The sequence below is a fragment of the Gossypium arboreum genome, chromosome 1, assembly GCF_025698485.1.
Source record: "Gossypium arboreum isolate Shixiya-1 chromosome 1, ASM2569848v2, whole genome shotgun sequence".
Taxonomy (NCBI): Eukaryota; Viridiplantae; Streptophyta; class Magnoliopsida; order Malvales; family Malvaceae; genus Gossypium; species Gossypium arboreum.
In genome coordinates, this window is record NC_069070.1 from 81,079,702 (window position 1) to 81,104,433 (window position 24,732).

The window sequence follows — 24,732 nt, forward strand, 5'->3', positions numbered from 1 at the left end:
TTTACCACTTGCTCGAAATAGAATTTGGCATCGAATTGGTACCTAGTACCACTCCAATTTTGATAGCTCCGTATCGTATGGCACCAATGTAATTAAAGGAGTTGGAAGCTCGGTTGCAAGAATTGGTGGATAGAGGTTTTGCTCACCCGAGTTTTTCGCCTTGGGTGCGCCAGTGTTGTTCGTGAAAAGAAGGATGGAACCATGCGGTGCAGCATCGATTATCGTCGACTTAATAAAGCGACAATAAAGAACAAATATCCGCTACCACGTATCGATGACTTGTTCGATCAACTAAAGGAGCCTCGGTGTTCTCGAAAATAGATTTGAGATCGGGCTATTATCAATTGCGAATCCGAGATTCGGACGCACCCAAGACCGCCTTGAACGAGATATGGTCACTATGAGTTCCTAGTGATGCCGCTTGGGCTCACTAATGCCCTCGCGGTATTTATGGATTTAATGAATCGGATCTTTAGACCATATTTGGATCGATTCGTAGTCGTGTTCATTGATGACATCTTGGTCTATTCAAGAAATGAGACCGAACATGCTGAACACCTGCGGTTAGTGCTTTGCAAATTTTACGGGATAAGCAATTATATGCTAAGTTCAGCAAGTGTGAGTTCGGTTAAGAGAGGTTAGCTTCTTGGGTCATGTGGTATCTGATCGGTATTCGAGTCGAATCGAATAAAATTTCAGCCATACTTAATTGGAAGCCTCAGAAATATTATCGAGGTTCGAGCTTTTGGGGCTTGCGGTTATTACGCATTTATTTGTAAAGGCTTCTCAACGATAGCCACGCCGATGACGGTTACTCCAAAAGGATGTTAAGTTCGAATGGACGGAGAAATGCCAAAAAGTTTCGATCAATCAAAACTTATTTGATGAAGCCCCAATTCTAGTGCAACCCGAGTCCCAAGAAAGAGTTTGTCATCTATAGCGACGCCTCTCTACTTGGGTTAGGTTGCGATTAATGCAAGAAGGTCGAGTTGTGGCCTATGCGTCGAGGCAATTAAAGCCACATGAGAAAAATTATCCGACTCATGATCTCGAATTGGCCGCCATCGATTCGCTTTAAAGATTTGGCGACATTACTTATTTGGTGAAAGGTGCCATGTATACTCGGATCACAAAAGTCTCAAATATTTGATGATCCAAAGAGACTTAAATCTGCGACAAAGACGTTGGCTCAAGCCATTAAAGGATTACGAGCTGGTCATTGACTATCACCCGGAAAGGCGAATGTGGTTGCGGATGCCTTGAGTCGTAAATCATTATTCGCTTTTACGAGCGATGAACGTGCACTTGTCTGCTCGATCCGATAGTGTGTTAGTAGCTGAATTGAAAGCCAAACCACTATTGATACATCAAAATTCGAGAAGCTCGTAAAGTCGACGACGAGTTGGTCGCAAAACGGCCGAGTGTGTTCCGAACAAGGATTCAGAGTTTCAAATCGATGATGACGATTGTTTGAGGTTCAAAAGTCGTCTGTGTGTTCCAAAGAATTCGGAACTCATTTTGATAATTCTGAATGAAGCCCATTGTAGCCGAATGGCAATCCACCCGGGGAGTACGAAGATGTACAATGATTTGAAACGTCGGTTTTGGTGGCATGGTATGAAGCGAGACATCTCCGACTTTGTTTCGAGATGTTTAATATGCCAACAAGTGAAAGCGGAACATCAGGTGCCTTCAGGATTACTTCAGCCAATCACGATACCCGAGTGGAAATGGGATCGAGTCACAATGGACTTTGTATCCGGACTGCCATTGTCAGCAAGTAAGAAGGATGCGGTTTGGGTCGTGGTAGATCGATTGACTAAGTCGACCCACTTTGTCCCCGTACGTACGGATTTTTCAATGGACAAATTAGCTGAATTGTACGCGTTTCTCGACAGAGATTACACGGGTGCCTATTTCCATCGTGGTTTGATAGAGATCCGAGATTTACCTCGTGATTTTGGAAAAAGTTGCAAGAAGCTTTGGGTACCAAGTTGCATTTCAGCACCGCCTTTCACTCCCAAACCGATGGTCAATCCGAGCGGATAATTTAGATACTTGAGGATATGTTAAGATGTTGCGTCCTCGAGTTTAGTGGTTCATGGAACGGTATTTGCCGTTGATTGAATTCGCTTACAACAACGACTTTCAATCAAGTATTAAGATGGCACCTTACGAGGCCTTGTACGGTCGTAAATGCCGTACACCATTGTTTTGGACCGAGCTCGGTGAAAGCAAGATTTTCGGGTGGATTTGATTAGGGATGCTGAATGTAAAGTGAAAGTAATCCGTGAAAGTCTCAAGATAGCCTCCGATCGTCGGTCGACGCGACCAAGCGTAAGGATATCGAGTATTAGGTGGGTGATAAAGTGTTTCTCAAGGTATCGCTTTGGAAAAAGATACTCGATTCGGTACCGTAAGGGCAAGTTGAGCCCGAGGTTCGTTGGGCCATATGAGATATCCGAGCGAGTCGATCCAAAGGCATATCGCTTGATTTTGCCCCGAACTCGAAAAGGTTCACGATGTCTTTCACGCTTTCGATGCTTCGACGCTATAGATCCGATCCATCGCGTGATTAGTCCATCGAAATTGAAATTCAAGCTAATATGAGTTATGAGGAAGAACCGATTCGTATCCTATCACGAGAAGTGAAGGAGTTGTGAAACAAGCGGGTTCCGCTAGTAAAAGTGTTATGGCTCAAGCACGGATAGAAGAAGCTACTTGGGAGATCGAGAACTCTATGAAAGAGCGATATCCAAACCTATTTACCGGTAAGATTTTCGGGGACGAAAATTTCTTAAGTGGGGGAGAGTTGTGACAGCCCAAAATTGACCCTAGTCGGAAGGTGGTCTCGGGACCACAAAAACCGAGGCATAAAAATAATTAAAAATTTATTTTGATGCCTATAATATGTGTGTGCTCATGTATGACATTTTATGATGATTGATTTAGTGTTATAAGGGTGAATTCCACAAGAAAGGACTTAGTAATGAACTTTGAAAGTATGATAGGAAATGTGTGATGACTAATTAAAGCATGCATGCAAAATAATGGACTTGCATGTCAAGTTCCCCTTTATAGGTGGTGGCGGCCATGACAAGGAGGATGGGCTAAACATGTCATGAAACATGTTTTGTTGGTGCATTAGGGTGAAATAATAAACAAAGGTGTATGGGTGATAAAAAAATGAAAAAAAAATGTGTGTGAGTGTGGTAATCCCCCCCCATTGCCGTGAGTTGTAGAGAAGGAAAGAAAAAAATTTTGTTCATCCTTTCTTTGAGCCAAAACTAAGGAAGAAGGAGGATTTTTGCTTCATGCTTGGTTTGGAAGAGATCTAGAAGGAGATTTGGCTAAGTTTGCATCAAGATTAAGGTATGTATGAGGTTGTGTTAGGAGTTTCATGCATGTTTTGGTTGCTAACTTGATGTGCATGTTAGCCATGGCTCAAATCTTTGTTAAGCCATGGAAATGGTATTTGGCCAAAGTTGTTATGGTGATAAAGCCATTGCATGCTAAGTGTGAAGCTTGATGATGATGCATGCAATGATGGATTGTCTACTCTTGAGTAAGATTTTGAGCTTTCTTTTGTTTTATCATGATTGAAGTTGAAAAGGAGCATGATTGTCATATTCGCCATGATGCATTCATGAGCATGGTTCATGCTTCTTGCATGTTAGTTAAAATTTGTGTTTTGGATGGCTATGGACACCTTGAAATTCGCCATGCTCATATATGTATATATATGTTTGCACATGATGTTTTGGTTATGAAGGAAGTGATGAATAAGTTTGTTTAAAGAAGAAGATGTTGAAGTATAATTGTGAAATTGTAAGCACATTCGGCCTAGCACACATATGAGTGCTTGATGCTATATTGTAAGTTTTGAGCTACAATATGCAAAGCATTAACTAGTAAAATGCATGCTGTTTTTGTGTGGTATTAAGTGCATAATTGGCCTAAACATGGACAAGTATATTCGGCCTTGGGTAGCCTATTGAAGGCCTTAGCTTTTCCTTGATGCTCGAATAAATTGTATTGAATTGCTTGATGTAGTATAAAATGTGCATGACCATTGTGTATTCAAGCTAAAGGGTGGCCATATGACCATTTAAATTCCTTGTCATATTCGCCATAAGCTAGCACAATGAGGTTTTGATAAATTGAATTTGTTTGAATTAGCTCAAGAGCTAAGAGGGCCACAATTGGACAAGGGAAGGAAAAAGTAATCGAATAGCAGTAAAAGCCGCTCGACAACATCCGAGGTAAGTCCTCAAGAAGTGACCTTACTTGAATTATGTGGAATGAAATATGGATGTATCGATTATTGATTTATGTGTATGAGTATTCGAATGATACCCGGCTAAGTCCCAAGGCGATTATGTTAGTGATTATAATTGTGTTTGAGCCTTAGTAACGAAAATAAATATGTATGTCCAATGATTATTGATGTATGTGTGCATGAGAAATTGAATGATATCCTGCTAAGCCCCAAAGACAATTATGCTGGAAATTATAACCGGGTTAAGACCAAGGCAATTGTGCTAGTGGCTACATCCGGCTAAGACCAAGGCATTCGTATGAAGTCATTCTATCCGGCTAAGACCAAGGCATTTGTGCAAATCGTGATATCCGGGTTAAGTCCCGTAGGCCTTGGTGCGGGTTACCATAACCGGGCTATGTCCCAAGGCGATTGATCGAGTAGCGACATCCGTTAAACTCAAGGTATGTGATTTGAAAATTATAAGCTTGCTGGAAAATTTCAGCTAATGCACTTGTGAAATTTCCCAATGACAAGGTAAGTGCGGTGTGTGCTTTATGCGCTAGGAGTAAGAGCGTGTGAATATCCGCTCCTATGATGGAACGAGTTATCGGCCTTAATGAAGCCGTTATTTGTGTATGAACATAAGAGTTGGGATGGTGAAGTAAGTATGATTATGTGAATGTGCATTAATGAAATGATGCATTTAACTATGTGAATGTATTGCTGTAATTAGAGTTGATTATATTCCTTGAGACTTACTAAGCATAAAAATGCTTACTCCGCTACTTTGGCTCTCGCTTAGATTTCGCCGATAGCAATCGGATTCGGGATCGTTGAAGTCGAAGTCATCCACACTATCAAGCCCCATTTTGGTATAAATTCTTGGTTGAACTTGAAATGGCATGTATAGGACTACCCTTGTTGGTTTAAATATGTTATGATGTATATGTGTACGGCCATGCGAAAATGGCTCGTAATAGTGAAGTATCAACTTAAACTATTTGCGGTTTGTATATATATATATGGTGTCATGATGTGACTATGAATTGAAATGGGAATGTTGGTCACATGATCAGCCATTGGCATGGTTAAAATGATCATATGTGGACCTATGTAAGGCAAGACTAGTTGGTTCATGGAGACTACAAAATAGGTAAGACCTACCTCAAAAACAGATGCTGCCAGCTGCAGTAACGTGAATGTGAAAATCACCAAAATTTGTAGGAATGGTATTAAATAGTGAATCAGCTATGTAAATGAACATTGATGAGTATATTTTCATATGGAAGAAACGAAATGGTCATAGGAGTTACATGTTAAGAGATATTAAAGCTATTGTGAGACAGGGCCAGAACGGTTTCTGGGTTCCCTGTCGCAACTTTAAAAATTTACTATAAATTATCCAGAAATAATTAGGAGACATACCTTATATGTAAAAATTCCATTTTGAGTCTAGTTTCATTAGAAACAAACGGCACCAGCATTAAATCCCTGTACAGAGAGATATTCAAGTTATACCGCGCGAAGGTCAGAGCAGTCGATCCCTGTAACATGGGTGACTTTAACTAATAAACTGTACCAATTTGCCCGACCAAAAATTCTAGAAATAAATCCATGGATGGATATATGAGTCTAAATTCAGGGAAAATTTACGAAACCAGTTTCCGAGTTTTGAAACTCGAGATATGATTTTTAAGGCGACAGTGACGCAGTTTTTCCAGCCTGACTAGAAATGTCCAATGGATGGGCAAAACAAGTGAACTTGGCTTGCTAACCCCTCGTGTCCGACACCGGCGATGGTCTCGGGTTCGGGGTGTTACATCTATAGTTATTGTTACCCATATATTGACTTGTTCCTCCTCGATGCTAGGGTTGAAGGGTTGATATTCTGTGCATGCTCCTCCTCCATTTGAATCGCACCTTATCACTAGGTGAACATGTAAAGAACTAAGGAAAGCTTCAATTTTCTTATTCAAGAGTTCTACCTGATTAGAGAGCATGGTGACCAAATCAACTTTATAAACGTCAGCTATTTTCGTTGGCTTTGTCCTCATGACTTCCCACTGATAGTTATTCAGTGACATCTCCTCTATAAATTCATAGACATCTTGAGGTGTCTTATTATTGATGGTTCCTATAGTGGATGCATCAATCATCTGCTGAGTCGAAGGATTCAAGCCATTATGAAACATTTGAACCTGTAGCCAAAGCGGTAACCCATAGTGAGGGCACCTTCTCAAAAGGTCCTTGTATCTCTCCCATGCATCGTAGAGTATTTCTAAATCCATCTGCACAAAAGAAGAGATATCATTACTTAATTTAGTTGTTTTAGCCGGCAAAAATTATTTTAATAAAAAATTTTCGGTCATTTGTTCCCAAGTAGTGATTGACCCTTGTGGTAACGAGTTCAACCATTTTTTAGCCTTATTCCTTAACGAAAAGGGAAACAACCAAAGGCTGATTGTGTCATCAGAAATGCCATTAATTTTAAAGGTATCGCAAAATTCTAGGAAATTTGCCAAGTGAGCATTGGGATCCTCGTCCTGTAAACCATCAAACTGAACAAACTATTGTATCATTTGAATTGTGTTAGGTTTCAGTTCAAAATTATTTGCAGCAATAGCAGTTCTAACTATACTTGACTCAGTTCCTGTTAAATTAGGTTTAGCATAATCATACATAGTGCGTGGAGCAGGATTCTGATTTACTAGATCAGCAGCAATCGCAGGCGGTAGCCGATTTTCTTGGTTTTTAGCCATCGCCTCGGTTGTGGTTGAAGTATCATCCTCTTGCTCGTCCTGTGTGTATCTTAGGCTTCGCCTTATTTCTCTCCGGTTCCTGCAAATTGTGCGGTCGATCTCACCATCAAAAAGTAATGGTCCTGACGACTTTCTTCTGGTCATAAACTAGAAAAACCTATCACAAGAAAATAAATGAAGAATTAGAAAAGAAAAGAAAGTAAAAACTTAAATTGCGAATAAAGTAAATGGCTAAAGTAATAAAAATCGAGTTTTCCTAATATCCTAGTTCCCTGGCAACGGTGCCAAAAACTTGATAGTGATATTCGTGACAGGTTTTAAATATTTATAATGAATTGTTCTTGAAACTAACTATTATCACGATAAAGGCAAGTGTACCTATCAACAGTAGTATAGCTTTACCAAGACTGGATTATCGAACCCAAAGGAACTAAAAGTACAAGTAATGATCGTTTTTTTATTATCTAACCTAGGAATAATACTGTTTGTTTGAACTAACTAATTAACTAAACTAAGAATTCACAGAAAATAGAATTGGGGAATTACTTTGGAAAAAATGATTGAATTAAGACAATACCTAAGGAAAATCCACCTAGACTTACCTCGACTGTACCAAATGGGAAAATGCTAAGTACCATGAGAGGAATTTCTTCATTCGGTTTAGCAGTGTCAATGTGAGGATCTGCGGCATCTAATGAAACTTTATCGCCAACCTTAAGTTGATTTGGTGAGGCATTGAGCTCGTTCTGGCGTTGTTTTGGTTTATCGTGTTTTCTCGGTTTAAATGTCGACCATTCATCTAACTCCTCGATTCATAGCCTTCGTTCTTCATGGGTAGATTGTTTGTTGTGGATTGAACATGGCTCATGTGTGTTATTTGAACTTATTTCCTACAAAATAGGTTGCACCGTATGATCAGTCTTAGTAGAACAATTTGTACAATCACCTTCAATTTTTGATGTATTTTTCGGGTTGCGAGCTTGAAGGGTGATTGTTTCGTTTTCGACACGAAGTGTAAGTTCACCTGTGCCAATGTCAATAATTGTTCTAGCAGTTGCGAAAAATGGCCTTCCCAAAATTAAAGGAACGTTACTATCCTCTTCCATGTCTAGAACAACAAAGTCTACTGGGTATATAAATTTATTGATCTTAACAAGAACATCTTCAATGATACCCCTAGGAAATCTAATGGTTTTATTAGCCAATTGAATGCTCATCCTAGTTTGTTCGGGTTTCCCTAGACCTAGTTACTTAAATAACTTGTAAGGCATATCATTGATACTAGCCCCTAAATCAGCCAACGCATTATTAACATCTAAGCTACCAATTAAACAAGGAATTGTAAAAATCCCTGGATCTTTTAGTTTGTTGGGAAGTTTATTCTGTAAAATGGCTGAGTAGACCACGTTCAACTCCACATGCGATGCTTCATCTAACTTTCGTTTATTTACTAGAAGCTCATTTAAAAACTTGACTGTGTTGGGCATCTGTGAAAGGCTTCAATAAACGATAAGTTAATATGTACTCTCTTTAAAAGTTTAAGGAATTGACAAATTGTTCGTCTGAGCGGTCTTTCCTTGTTGCCTTGGGGTCTGGCACACGAGGTTTATATTCTGTAATTACCGGTTTTGGCTCATTGTGGCCTAACTCATCCTTACCTTTGCTTACCACCGTTTCTGGCCCTAGTTTTGCAACTAGCCCTTCCTCATCTTGAAAGGAAATCGCGTTGAGTTGCTCCTTTGGGTTAGATTCAGTGTTGCTTGGCATGCTACCTTGTGGTCGTTTAGAAATCAATTTGGTGAGCTGTCCAATCTGAGTTTCGAGCCCTTAGATTGATGATTGTTGATTTTTGAGTGCTGTCTCAGTATTCTGAAAATGAGTTTTTGACACTGAGATAAATTTTGTTAACATCTCCTCAAGGTTTGGCTTCTTTTCTTGCTGGTAAGGTGGTTGCTGAAAACTCGGAGGATGTTGTGGCCTTTGATTTCCTTGACTGCCCCATGAGAAATTGTGATGGTTCCTCCAACCTGCATTATAAGTGTTACTATATGGGTTATTTTGGGGTCTAGAGTTATTGTTACCCATATATTGACTTGTTCCTCCTCAATGCTAGGGTTGAAGGGTTGATATTCTATGCATGCTCCTCCTCCATTTGAATCACACCTTATCACTGGGTGAACATGTGAAGAACTAAGGAAACCATCAAATTTCTGATTCAAGAGTTCTACCTGATTAGAGAGCATGGTGACCAAATCAACTTTATAAACGTCGGCTATTTTCGTTGGCTTTGTCCTCATGACTTCCCACTGATAGTTATTCAGTGACATCTCCTCTATAACTTCATAGACATCTTCAGGTGTCTTATTATTGATGGTTCCTATAGTGGATGCATCATTCATCTGCCGAGTCGAAGGATTCAGGCCATTATGAAACGTTTGAACTTGTAGCCAAAGCAGTAACCCATAGTGAGGGCACCTTCTCAAAAGGCCCTTGTATCTCTCCCATGCATCGTAGAGTATTTCTAAATCCATCTGCACAAAAGAAGAGATACCATTACGTAATTTAGTTGTTTTAGTCGGTGAAAATTATTTTAATAAAAAATTTTCGGTCATTTGTTCCCAAGTAGTGATTGACCCTTGTGGTAACGAGTTCCACCATTTTTTAGGCTTATTCCTTAACGAAAAGGGAAACAACCAAAGGCTAATGGTGTCATCAGAAATGCCATTAATTTTAATGGTATCGCAAAATTCTAGGAAATTTGCCAAGTGAGCACTGGGATCCTTGTCCTGTAAACCATCAAACTGAACAAACTATTGTATCATTTGAATTGTGTTAGGTTTCAGTTCAAAATTATTTGCAGCAATAGTAGTTCTAACTATACTTGACTCAGTTCCTGTTAAATTAGGTTTAGCATAATCATACATAGTGCGTCGAGCAGGATTCTGATTTACTAGATCAGCAGCAATCGCAGGAGGTAGCGGATTTTCTTGGTTTTCAGCCATCTCCTCAGTTGTGGTTGAAGTATCATCCTCTTGCTCGTCCTGTGTGTATCTTAGCCTTCGCCTTATTTCTCTCCGGTTCTTGCGAATTGTGCGGTCGATCTCACAGTCAAAAAGTAGTGGTCCTGACGAGTTTCTTCTGGTCATAAACTAGAAAAACCGGTCACAAGAAAATAAATGAAGAATTAGAAAAGAAAATAAAATAAAAACTTAAATTGCGAATAAAGTAAATGGCTAAACTAATAAAAATAGAGTTTTCCTAATATCCTAGTTCCCCGGCAATGGTGCCAAAAACTTGATAGTGATATTCGTGACAGGTTTTAAATATTTATAATGAATCATTCTTGAAACTAACTATTATCATGATGAAGGCAAGTGTACCTATCGAACAGTAGTATAGCTTTAGCAAGACTGGATTGTCGAACCCAAAGGAACTAAAAGTACAAGTAATGATCATCTTTTTATTATCTAACCTAGGAATAATGGTGTTTGTTTTAACTAACTAATTAACTAAACAAAGAATTCACAGAAAATAGAATTGGGGAATTACTTTGGAAAAAACAATTGAATTAAGATAATACCTAAGGAAAATCCACCTAGACTTCACTTGTTATTTGACTCTGAATCGGACAATTTATTCATTTGTCTTGATCCGTAGAAATCCCTAAGTTATATTATTATTCCTCTCGAGACTAACAGCATCTAACCCTAGGTTGAATAATTGAAATCTCTTTCTCATTAACTCCCTAGAGTTGCATTAACTCGATCTATGGATCCCCTTATTAGGTTTCACTCTAATCCGACAAAATCTTGTCACCCTATCTCTAGGCGTGCAATCAACTCCGCTTAATTATGACAAATGTACTCTTAGACAGGGTCTATTCCTCCTCTAAATAAGAGCTTAACTTGAATCAATATCCTGGAATATCAAAACAAGAATTAAGAACAAGTCAAATAATTATCATACAATTCAGATAATAATAACAAGATTTGTCTTAGGTTTCATTCCCCTTAGGTATTTAGGGGTTTTAGTTCTTAACTAAAAAGATAAACATCTCAGAAGAATAATGAATACAAAACATAAAGAAAAGCCCAAAACTCCTGAAGGGAAATTGAGGAGAGATCTTCAGTCTTAATGATGAATCTGGCTTCTGAGATGGATCAATCAGCTTTCCTTGAGCAGTTCCCTGCTTCCTTCTCCGTGTGTCCCTTCATTTAAGTGCCTCCTCAGGTGTTTAAATAGGCTTTGGAATGCTAAAGAGCCCTCAAAATTGGCCTTTTCCAAATTGGGCTAGTGTGACACGCTCGTGTGCGATTGCTGAAGGCCGTGGTCAAGGCTGTTAAATGGGCACGGACGTGTGATCTACCCATGCAAATCATGCTTTGACCATGCCAAAGGGACAGGGTCGTGTGACATGCCCGTGTGAGGAAGTCCAGGCCGTGTTGTTTTCCTATGCGGGTCTATTTTCTCCGTTTTTGGCCCGTTTCTCACTCTTTTTATTCTCCTATGCTCACCTAATTATAAAACATGAAATTAAAAGATTAGAAGTATCGAATTCACCAATTCTAAGGTGAAACCATCCATAAATACGTTAAGCATGGGGTAAAAATATATATAAATTACGGTTTATCAATCATCAAGTAAATCATTTCAGTTTACGTCAAAGAAATTCCAAGATGATTTTAGCCGTTCAAAAGTTAATGTGGGGCATTTTAGTAGAGATCGTGCTAGATCGCATTCGAGTTTTAGAGCTCCAGCTACTTCTAATGCTTGTGTTGGAAATGTCAGATTCGATCACCCTCAGTGAAAATACTGTGGTAAAAGACATTCTGGCAATTGTAGATTGTGTTGGAACGTCGGTGCCTCCAAGGTGCAGTGGAAAAATAAAACAATTAAAACATTCCAGCGATCCAAACCAATGATCTGTGTGTAAGGAACGAATCGGGGTGATAAAAAGGGTTTCGAAATTATCGAAACTTCAATCTGAGTAGACAGCGATGCCTAGGCAACAAGAATGCTGAACCACTATCGAACCAAGCCGCAACCTTTACCAATGTCGGCCTCTACGTAGTCCACCCAATTGACAATGAACGGTAGAAATCCCAGAAAACTATTTTCAGAGAGTATTTTGCTAAACGGTTGCTAGACCATTTTGTATATTTCAGGCTCGTTTTTATATATACTTTTTAGGGGTTTTACCCTTTCTATACATAACTCCTCTTAATTGTATATATTTATAACTAATTTTAATTCATTAAAATTAATCCGAACATAATAATTATCATTCAAATAAATATAATAATGTTTAACCGAAAAATTATAATTACATTAATTATAATAAAGATTTGATAAACTATATTTATTTAAACTTATATACTAACTAAATTCATATATCAATAAAATTATGTTCGATTATGTGTACAACATCCTTGTACATATAGTATGTTCAACAATTTGATTGCCCAATTAAATTAATTCTATAATTAATTTAATTCATGTGACAACCAAGCAATATACCAACTATGTTTTACCTCGTTCATTTCAACCATAGGTGTGACCCTATAGGTTCTTGTAACGTTAGCGTAATATTAGAACGAATCTAATGTTACAAATAATGAGTGGCATCTAGCAATGCATCAATGCTACCTAAGTTACAAGAAGTCATGATTCGACATAACGTTTTGTGATTAACCTTTCATGCATTAATCCTTAAGTCCTATATCTTTGGAATGGACACAAGTCATGGAATAGTCACACTTGCATAGTCCATCCCATGTTTCTTGATACCTTGAGTAGATTATGATACACAAATAAGTATGACATCTCATATCAACTTATTTGAGCATGGCCATGCATTTCTAGCCTCACTCAATCAAGTGGCCTGAGATATTACTCCCATTATGTAGGAGGGACTTATCCTATATTGATCAACTATATCCCTCAACATAGATTGTGGTATATCCAACATCAGTCTTTATTGAACAACTAGTTATGATGTTTGTTTGACTGTATCAAAATATACAACTCACGATGTTGGGATAAAGATGATCTCAAGTATGAGGATCATATACATATTAATCACTATGAGTAATGTTGTGACAATTACATAATAATCCAAGAAACATACTCATAGCGGGTCAATCCAATATGTTATTCTCTAACACACATATTCATGCATTGATTCTGATACTCCATATCAATGACAACTCTTTATCATTAATCAACTACATGTTAGTCTTAATGCATTATTATTGTCCTAGCCAACAATAATACTTGACTAAGGATCTTTTAAGAATAATCATATTATTCTCAGGACATTATTATAAAATAGTTTATTTATGCACACAGAAAAGAAACTGAAATAATAATGGCAACGCCTTATTATTAATAAACATGATAAACCAAGTATGTTATTACAACCATCTTGTGATTGATCTTTGGGCATACTCTTACAGATTGTATGATAGGTCTTGTTTCAAATGTCGATCATTAGACCATTTCATCCATGATTGCCCTGAATTTATCGAGCAAGAAATTGTACAAAATCCATGGCCAAGTGTCAATGCATCACGTGGTAGACCTCCTAGAAATACGGGTAATGTGAGTGGCAGCCAGAAGGGAACTAAAGATGCTGCTACTTGATCTGAGGCTAGAGCACTTGCCAGAGCCTATGCCATTCGAGCTCGTGAGGAAGTTTCATCTCTAGATGTGATTACAGATACTTTTACACTTTACGATACTTCTATGATTGCATTAATAGATCCTAGATCAACACATTCATTGATACGTGATATTCTTAACAGGTTTTAAATATTTATAATGAATCGTTCTTGAAACTAACTATTATCACGAAGAAGGCAAGTGTACCTATGGAACAGTAGTATAGCTTTAGCAAGACCGGATTGTCGAACCCAAAGGAACTAAAAGTACTAGTAATGACTGTCTTTTTATTATCTAGCCTAAGAATAATGAGGTTTGTTTAAACTAACTAATTAACTAAACTAAGAATTCTCAGAAAATAGAATTGGGGAATTACTTTTGGAAAAATGATTGAATTAAGACAATACCTAAGGAAAAATTCACCTAGACTTCACTTGTTATTTGACTCTGAATCAGACGATTTATTCATTTAACTTGATCCGTAGAAATCCCTAAATAATATTATCATCCCTCTCGAGACTAACAACATCTAACCCTAGGTTGAATAATTGAAATCTCTTTCTCATTAACTCTCTAGGGTTGCATTAACTCGATCTATGGATCCTCTTATTAGGTTTCACCCTAATCCAGAAAAATCTTGTCACCCTATCTTTAGGCGCGCAATCAACTCCGCTTAATTATGTCAAATGTACTCTTAGACAGGGTCTATTCCTCCTCTAAATAAAAGCTTAACTTGAATCAATATCCTGGAATATCAAAACAAGAATTAAGAACACATAATTAAGAACAAGTCAAATATTTATCATACAATTTAGATAATAATAACAAGATTTGTCTTAGATTTCATTCCCCTTAGGTATTTAGGGGTTTTAGTTCATAACTAAAAGGTAAACTTCTCAGAAGAATAATGAATACAAAACATAAAGAAAAACCCAAAACTCCTGAAGGGAAATTGAAGGGAGATCTCGAGTAGTTCCCTGATTCCTCCTCTGTGCGTCATTTTCTCCTCCTCCTCTAGGGTGTATTTATAGGCTTTAGAATGCCTAAGAACCCTCGAAATTGGCCTTTTCTGAATTGGACTAAACTTGGGCTCGGCAGGGACACGCTTGTGTAACACGTCCGTGTGCGATTACTTCAGGCCATGGTCAAGCCTGTTAAATAGGCACGGGCGTGTGGTCCACCCGTGTGAGTCATGCTTTGATTCTACCAAATAGACACGGCTATGTGGTCTGCCCGCGTGAGGAGGTCCAAGCCTTGTTGATTTTGTACGTTGGCCCATTTTCTCCTTTTTTGGCCCCTTTCTCGTTCCTTTCACTCTCCTATGCTCACCTAAGTTTAAAATATGAAATTAAGGCATTAGGAGCATTGAATTCCCCAATTTTAAGTAAAAATCATCCATAAAATGTGCTAAGCATGGGATAGAAATATGTATAAATTATAGTTTATCAAATACCCCCACACTTAAGCATTTGCTTGTCCTCAAGCAAAATCCTCAACTCATAATCAAAATAAATTCTTCTTAACTTTTAATTTCTATCGATAATATCTCAGAATAATCCATAGGTAATCATACATTGAAAATTCAACTAAAAGAACATCAAAGTTTCAAACATTCCAAGTTGAGTATTTTATCATGAAACCATAGGTGTCTCCCCTCGTCTAAGTAATTACCTTTGATTCAAAATGTCACAGAGTTTCACATCCTCACTAAAGATTCACTCAAATCACTCGAGGTTTTAAGGATAATAAATGAAGCACTCAATAGTCAATAATGAAAAGTCATTACCAAATATGTATACATGTATTTTTTTTCAACAAGTCAAATTACAAAATAGAATGAAACATAGCTAAGCAACTATTCCAACTCAAATCTCGACAAAAATAGGGATCAAATTAATTTAGGGGATTTCAACAATAATGAGTTATGGGATAATATTGAGGGTAAATTAATGAATGGGTTGTTAGGCTCAAGGGGGTTCACTAAGGGTTAATTGTGAAGGTAGGCTTTTATGGAGTGAGTGGGTTAAACCTAAGTGCCTTTATCATTTTGACATATCAAATCAAATGATGTGGTCTTGACATGCATAATCAAGCAAGTTATAGAATAACAATTCAATACTGATGCACTCATAATAAAAGTGAGCATGAAAGAAATAATAGATGCTCTAAAGGCTCAAGATCTCACAATAATTATGGCTTTTTGATGTTCAAACTTGTGAATTTCAACTCAAGGTAATACCTAAACTTGGGGAAACAACTTAAAATTTTAAATTCTTAAAAATCAACTTATCATGCTTAATTCTCTAATGTCTTAAAGTTTAAATAAACAATGCATATCTCTACATCCCCTCGATCGATAATGTTATCATTTGTAGGGACTCTGCATATGTCTACATCCCCTCGATTGATAATCTCTCGAATAAGATGGTAGCGCCTAAGTATATGTTTGGATCGTTGGTGAGATCTGGGTTCTTTTGCTTGTGCAATGGCTCTATTGTTATCACATCGGAGTTCTATAGCATCTAATATGCTAGGCACAACCCCTAGTTTAGTAATGAACTTCTTGATCCAAACTGCTTCTTTTGCTACCTCACTAGATGCAATATACTCAGCCTCTGTTGAAGAATTGGCTACTGTACATTGCTTTGAACTCTTCCAGCTCACAGCACCACTATTAAGGCAAAACACAAAACCTGATTGTGATCGAGAATCATCCTTGTCGGTGTGGAAGCTGCCATTAGTGTAACCTTTTACACTTAACTCTTCCTCACCTCCATATATTAGGAACGTATCCTTTGTTCTTCTCAAGTACTTAAGGATATTCTTGACTGTGGTCCAGTGACCTTCACCGGGATCTACTTGGTACCTACTCATCATACTTAAGGCATATGAGACATCTGGACGGGTACATAACATGGGATACATGATAGATCCAATAGCAGAAGCATATGGAATTTTACTCATGCGTTCTCTCTCTTGTGGAGTTGTAGGACACATTTCCTTCGAGAGTGAAATACTATGTCTCATAGGTAGGAATCCTCTCTTAGATTCTTCCATATTGAACCTTTTCAATACTTTATCTATATATGTACCTTGACTTAGACCTAGTAGTCGTCTTGATCTATCTCTATAGATATTGACTCCTAAGATGTAAGTGGCTTCTCCCAAGTCCTTCATAGAAAAACAACTTTCTAACCAAGTCTTAATAGACTGTAAGGTAGGTATGTCATTACCCATGATAAGTATGTCATCTACATACAGTACCAAGAATGTTATTGTGTTCCCACTAACTTTCTTATAAACACATGGCTCATCTTCATTTTTGATAAAACCAAACTCTTTGATTGCATCGTTAAAACGAAGATTCCAACTTCGAGAAGCTTACTTTAATCCATAAATGGATCTTTATAACTTACATATCTTTCCAGCATCCTTTGGATCAACAAAACCTTCAGGTTGTGTCATATACACATCCTCTTCAAGTTTCCCATTAAGGAAAGCTATTTTGACATCCATCTACTAGATTTCATAATCATGAAATGCAGTTATGGCGAGCAAGATCCTGATGGATTTAAATATTGCTACAGGAGAAAAGGTTTCATCATAGTCAACACCATGAATTTGGAGAAAACCTTTAGTGACTAATTGCCCCTTGTATGTTTGTACATTACCATCCATGTCGGTTTTCTTTTTGAAAACCCACTTGCACCCTATAGGTTTAACCCCTTCGGGTGGGTCAACCAAAGTCCAAACTTGGTTTTCATACATGGAATCCATCTCAGATCTAATGGCCTCAATCCATTTCTCAGAGTTTGGGCTCACCACTGCTTCTTGATAAGTCCTAGGCTCATCTTGATCTATAAGAAGAATGTCACCATGCGTTGTAATGAGAAATCCATATCTCTCAGGTGCATGGCATTCTCTTAAAGATCTATGCGGTGGTTGTGTTTCTACAGCAGTTACTTGTTCCTCAATTTCTTATGGAATTTACTATTGTTCTATCTCTGGTTCAGTGGTATCTTGTGATTCTCGAATTTCTTCAAGTTCAATCTTTCTCCCACTTCCTTTTCTAGAAACAAATTCTGTAATATCCTGATTTTGGGCCTAGTCGAAATAGTGGTTTCGTGACCACAAAATCCGAGATATAAATAATTATTTTATGATTATTTTAAGGTCTATGATATGATTGCATGATTGTGTGAAAATTTCGTGAAGAAATTTTATGCATAAAGTGCTTAATTTGAAATTTGGGACTAAATTGAATAAATTGCAAAACTTGTGTTCTAGAAGTATTTTGCATAAAATTGATTTAGATTATTAATTAGAGGTCCTTAAAGAGTAATTTTACCAATTTCTAAGTCTATGGACAAAAATTGGACATGGATGGAATTTTTGGAAAGTTTAGTAGTAAGGGCATTTTGGTCATTTAGGGGTAAAATGAATTAAAATACAAAATTAAAAGCCAATTTTGCTCATCTTCAACCCCATGGCCGAATATAGCAAGGAGAAACCATGGCTAGGGTTTTTCAAGCTTCCAAGCTCGATTGTAAGTCCGTTCTAGCCTCGTTTTTAATGATTTTTACGTTTTTGGAGTCCCTGTAGCTCGATTTAGCTTATGCTAGCAATAATTTAATCTAGGGTTTATATTTGGAAAAATACCCATAGGTGAAATTTTTGTATTTTGGTGTTTTATGATAGAATATGAGGTTTTAAATTATGTTAGACAACTTGTGCTACTCGGTTTTAAGTGAAAACGAGCAAAAGGGCTTAATCGGTAAAAATACCTAATAGTCATAAGTACATGTTAGAGTGAGAATTTGATGTTGCCATAGAAGGAAAAATGATCAGCATGTCATAAAACATAAGAAAATAGGCTGAATTTTAATTTACGAGCTTTGGGGCAAAAGTGTAAATATGCAAAAGTTTAGGGTAAAATTGTAGTTTTTCCAAAATATGATTTTGGGTCAATTTGAATAATGTGAGTCCTAATTAGACTATATTTTAAATGATAGAGCAAGGAAAACTGAAATTGGGCTAAAATGGGGAAAATACCAAGTTGTGGACGAAATGGTAAAATAGCCATTTTAGCATACGAGGTAAGTTCATATGTAAATGTTGGTAACATAGTTATTATTTTAAATGGTTTAATGTTTTTAAATGATATGATAATTATTATGAAATATTATACTTGTGATAATTGTTTGATAATATGTCAAATTATGTGATATACTTGGAAAATATGAAATACTACCGAGTATCGGTATCGGCATTCCGTAGAAGATGGTTGAGACACATGATTGGGAAAAAGGTCCCGTTGAACCTCAGGAATGGATTAGGATACAAGTGACATATCACTGGGATATTTGGGCATCCGAACTCGTTGAGTTGAGTCCGAGTTCACTTATGGATGCGAGCGTCCGAACTCGTTGAGTTGAGTCCGAGTTCGTGAGATGTAACTAGGCATCCGAACTTGTTGAGTTGAGTCCGAGTTCACTTATGGATGCGAACGCCCGAGCTCGTTGAGTTGAGTCTGAGTTCACTTATGGGCGGGTTACATGGTAGCTTGGCTACATATGTGGCACTTATGTGCAAGTTATCCATGTATCCGAATTATATTCCGATGTGTTCAACGGGTAAAGTTCTACTCAAATGGAGGAATACTCAAGATGAAAGGGACGTATTGGTAAGTGTTGTGAAATGGATACTTTGAACAGGTATGTACTTAACCCTCGGGTTGAAAACTCGATATAACAACAATATGGTAAGATGATAAATGAAAAGGTGATATGAATGTCTTGATGATGATTATGCAAATGATGTTTTATGTTTTCTTATATGGTTATGTTACTTGCTATTTGCATGTGAGCTTACTAAGCATTTATGCTTACTCCCTCCTTTTCATTCCTTGTAGTGTTGACAAGCCAGCTCGGAAATCGGAAACGGTCGGAGGCACGCTCACACTATTCGTATACCATCTTGGCATAATGGCTTGTATATTTTGAGTATGGCATGTATAGCATTATAATCATTTTGTATATATGGTCTTATGATATGGTTATTGAGTGGTATGGAAATAGAAATGCTTGGTAATGATTAGCCATTGGAATGGCTAATCATGATCATATTTGGTATTATGTATGTCAAATTGCTAGCTAATCCATGGAAACCATGAAATAGGTAAAATTTACCATAAAATAGATTCAGACAAAGAAGATGGACGTGAGTTTAAAAATCACTAAAAATAGTAGAAATGGAATTAAATAATGAATAAGTTATGGAATCGGATGAGTCTATTTTCATATGGAATAAGCGAAACAGTATATGAGCTATATTTTATGAGATGTTTAAATTTTTGTGAAACAGGGCTAGAGCGATTTGGATCCCTGTTCTGAATTTGGAAATTCACCATAAATTTTACAAAGATAATTAGAAGTCATGCTTTATATGTACAGATTCCTTATTGAGTCTAGTTTTATTAGAGATAAACGGCATAGTCATTGAAGCTCTGTACAGGAGATATCTGATTCGTAATACACAGAGGTCAGAGTAGTTGAACCCTGAAACAGGGAGACTTTAACTAATAAACTGTACTAATTGGCCCAACCAAAATTCTAGAAAAAATTAGTAGATATATATATGAGTCTAGTTTCAGGAAAAATTTACGGAATTGGATTTTGAGTTTCATAACTCGAGATATGATTTTTAAAGCGACTGTGATGCAGTTAGCCAGCTTGTTTGGAAATTTTAAAATGAATTGTATGAGCTGTTTAATTAATGAATTAAGTCCGTTAACACCTCGTGTTTGACTCCGGCAACGGTCTCGGGTACAGGGTGTTACATTTAGTGGTATCAGAGCAGGTTTAGTCGGTTCTCGGACTAACCTAGCATGTAAAAGTTTAGCTATACATGCCAGCGATCCGTGATAGTGTGATGTCTTCCGACGCGTATAAGTACCGTCTTATTTAGGCAGGTACTCTCCAACCGAAATGTGCCGACCATGTTCAATGTTATGTGAAGATATTTGAGTAAAATTATGATTATGATAAGTCTCGGTTCAAAAAGTATGAATAAAAGTTTATGATACATATGTGATAATATGTGAGATGAAAGTTCATGTTGTGATAAATATCTATATTTGCTTAATGCTCATACGATGTAGTGTATGTAGCTTACTTGATAAGATGAACGAATAAATAAAAAGTAGTAGAGGTATGAATAAAGGTCATAATATCATAATACTGAATGAAAATGTCCTTGTCTTGATTGGACGTTGAATGTTGATGAATGTTAATGATATACAATTTTTATGAGATAAAGGATTATAATGAAATGAACTTATCTATGTTAAATTGTTGGACCGAATTGTATGATTGTAATGATATGTACATGATGATGCACGAAATGAAAGTTGTGATTGTGATGCAAATATTTATGTTTGTTTGGCCTTATATAATGTCATGAGCATGAATTAATTTAATTAAATGAATGGATAAGTAAAGCTATCTAGAAAACATAGAATGTATGCATAAGTATATTGTCTAAATGGGACAATAGGAAAATTGGTGTAAGCCAACATGAATGAATGACATGATTTTGATGATGTTACTATGATGATGGAAGTTGTGTCATATGTATATGTATAAGAAAGTCGAGTCGAGGTCCTACAACCCTTCCCTTACCAAAGTGGTACTTATAATGGAATTTCATGAGATTTGTATTGAATAAGTTTCATGTTGAAAACCCAAAGAGTTCAAAGATAGAATAATTATAAGTATGATCCGAGATTGAAAATGAGCTGATAAGTAAAGTCGAGCGAAAGTATCGATTGATATAAAGATTATTGGAATTATGCATCGTCCCAAGTAGAGAAGGAATTCTCTTTGGTAAATCGAATTACTCAAGTGCAAGGTCGAGAAAAGTGTAAATCGAAATTTATTCGTAATGACATTCTTTAGTGAATGATTTAATATGAAATTTGTGACGGCAGAACTAGTTGGGGAAATGATATTTCAAATGTGAATTATCTGAGTGTGACAGTTATGACCTGGACAGATTTAGCGCTCTTTGAGATGTTCTATGTGTTCACCCGTTCTCGAAATATTTCTATGGCTATTGATCTTCGAAGAAATTATTGTTATATGGGAATGTCTTCTAATTTGGTGTTGGATGAAAGCATTGGTAGTCTGATTGGTTTATAATTTATATTGCTCTATTTCATCGGGTATTCTATTTCATTTCATCGATAAGAATTGATGAGAGAATTCATATGATATTATGATTCTGCTTTCTTCTACTTGATGCTTCATCGATATATATGTATGGGAAGATATATTGATCTTGTTATATTTGATTTCAATGGGATTAAATAATGTTTTCTTTTGGACTTTCTTTCTTTGAAGAATTATCGTAGTATTCTGTATTTTCTCTATGAATTTGGTTTTCGATTCTCGGCATAGTATCGTATCTTGGGTTTCTTTATCCTGGATCTCTTTATTCGGATTTCTTTATTCGGTTTCTCTATCTTGGATTTCTTTATTCGGTTTTCTTGTTATCTTTGTTCCATAATTTGTCAATTATGACTCATGTTCAAGTAATCGTTCTTCACTCGTGATAATCATGTCAAATATGACTATACTTCTAATTTGATCTTGGTAATGTGGTGATTTTAGTATTGGGATTTTTCTAATTTACGTGTAAGGATTTGACATCGAGAAAGGCATAGGTGATAAAAGCGAGTTTTAGTCGGTATGGTAAATTATTTATTTGAAAGATTTCATGTGACAATTATGTCGGATTATTTTCCCAAGTTTGATAATAGAATTTCATTTTGTACGGATCAAAGAGTAAATAGTTTGAACGAGAAGTCTATATTTATTAGAAAGAGTTGAATATTAGTTTAAGTCACTACGAATGATAAGGTTTCCATCTTGTGAAAGTTGAAAAGTTTATTACATGTTGACGAGTTCGGATAGATGAGAATATTGGTAACCAAGCGTCTAAACTAGACTAGTCTACATTGAGCAAAGACTTCGACTTTCAAGTAATGTATTGTTGTATGAATTGTGATGTGTTTCAAGACGGTGAGGTAATGTGATAGTTTAGAGCATCCGATGTTACATAAAATCGGAGTTGTTAAAGGGGTTAAAGCGAGCATTGGGATCTATCAAAATTATCCTTGTCAATGTTGATATTGGGATGGAAATGAGAAGGATTATTCTTGAGGCCATATCGAATTATTTCTATGGCGGAAAGAGGAAAATGTGATGTATCCTATTGTTAAATGTTTGGCGAGATCTATAAATCACATCTCATTGAATGAATTCCTACTCATCGATTCATGGAATTTCAGGTCTCTTTGATTGTCGGATTTCTTGGAATTCCGGTCTCCATTAAATCAAGTTGAGATCCAGGTTTTATGTCATGATATCATGGGAAATTGAGAAGGGTTGAAAATTTAAGAACAGTTGAGAGTTGAGACTGTAAGCTTTTAGATCATATGAGAAATTGAAGAGATGTATTGGATGTACAGTCTAAGTGCAAGTTCTTGGCACCAAATATGAGATTAAAAGTGAAGACCACTTTTCTGGTAAGATTTTCAGGGGCGAAAATCCTCGAAGGGGGGGAGAGTTGTAATATCCTGATTTTGGGCCTAGTCGAAATAGTGGTTTCGTGACCACAAAATCCGAGATATAAATAATTATTTTATGATTATTTTAAGGTCTATGATATGATTGCATGATTGTGTGAAAATTTCGTGAAGAAATTTTATGCATAAAGTGCTTAATTTGAAATTTGGGACTAAATTGAATAAATTGCAAAACTTGTGTTCTAGAAGTATTTTGCATAAAATTGATTTAGATTATTAATTAGAGGTCCTTAAAGAGTAATTTTACCAATTTCTAAGTCTATGGACAAAATTGGACATGGATGGAATTTTGGAAAGTTTAGTAGTAAGGGCATTTTGGTCATTTAGGGGTAAAATGAATTAAAATACAAAATTAAAAGCCAATTTTGCTCATCTTCAACCCCATGGCCGAATATAGCAAGGAGAAACCATGGCTAGGGTTTTCAAGCTTCCAAGCTCGATTGTAAGTCCGTTCTAGCCTCGTTTTTAATGATTTTTACGCTTTTGGAGTCCCTAGCTCGATTTAGCTTATGCTAGCAATAATTTAATCTAGGGTTTATATTTGGAAAAATACCCATAGGTGAAATTTTGTATTTTGGTGTTTTATGATAGAATATGAGGTTTTAAATTATGTTAGACAACTTGTGCTACTCGGTTTTAAGTGAAAACGAGCAAAAGGGCTTAATCGGTAAAAATACCTAATAGTCATAAGTACATGTTAGAGTGAGAATTTGATGTTGCCATAGAAGGAAAAATGATCAGCATGTCATAAAACATAAGAAAATAGGCTGAATTTTAATTTACGAGCTTTGGGGCAAAAGTGTAAATATGCAAAAGTTTAGGGGTAAATTGTAGTTTTTCCAAAATATGATTTTGGGTCAATTTGAATAATGTGAGTCCTAATTAGACTATATTTTAAATGATAGAGCAAGGAAAACTGAAATTGGGCTAAAATGGGGAAAATACCAAGTTGTGGACGAAATGGTAAAATAGCCATTTTAGCATACGAGGTAAGTTCATATGTAAATGTTGGTAACATAGTTATTATTTTAAATGGTTTAATGTTTTTAAATGATATGATAATTATTATGAAATATTATACTTGTGATAATTGTTTGATAATATGTCAAATTATGTGATATACTTGGAAAATATGAAATACTACCGAGTATCGATATCGGCATTCCGTAGAAGATGGTTGAGACACATGATTGGGAAAAGGTCCCGTTGAACCTCGTGAATGGATTAGGATACAAGTGACATATCACTGGGATATTTGGGCATCCGAACTCGTTGAGTTGAGTCCGAGTTCACTTATGGATGCGAGCGTCCGAACTCGTTGAGTTGAGTCCGAGTTCGTGAGATGTAACTAGGCATCCGAACTTGTTGAGTTGAGTCCGAGTTCACTTATGGATGCGAACGCCTGA

General features: G+C 36.5%; 2 non-coding genes across 2 annotated transcripts; both read left to right on the plus strand.

The window, feature by feature from the left end:
- The first annotated feature begins 6,475 nt into the window (after nt 1-6,475).
- On the plus strand, nt 6,476-6,582 carry LOC128281990 (small nucleolar RNA R71). The gene has a single exon (XR_008272305.1). It is a non-coding gene; the product is annotated as a small nucleolar RNA R71 (small nucleolar RNA).
- A 2,895-nt stretch (nt 6,583-9,477) lies between these two features.
- Nucleotides 9,478-9,584, plus strand: LOC128282602 (small nucleolar RNA R71). Its single transcript, XR_008272928.1, has one exon. It is a non-coding gene; the product is annotated as a small nucleolar RNA R71 (small nucleolar RNA).
- The last annotated feature ends 15,148 nt before the right edge of the window (nt 9,585-24,732 follow it).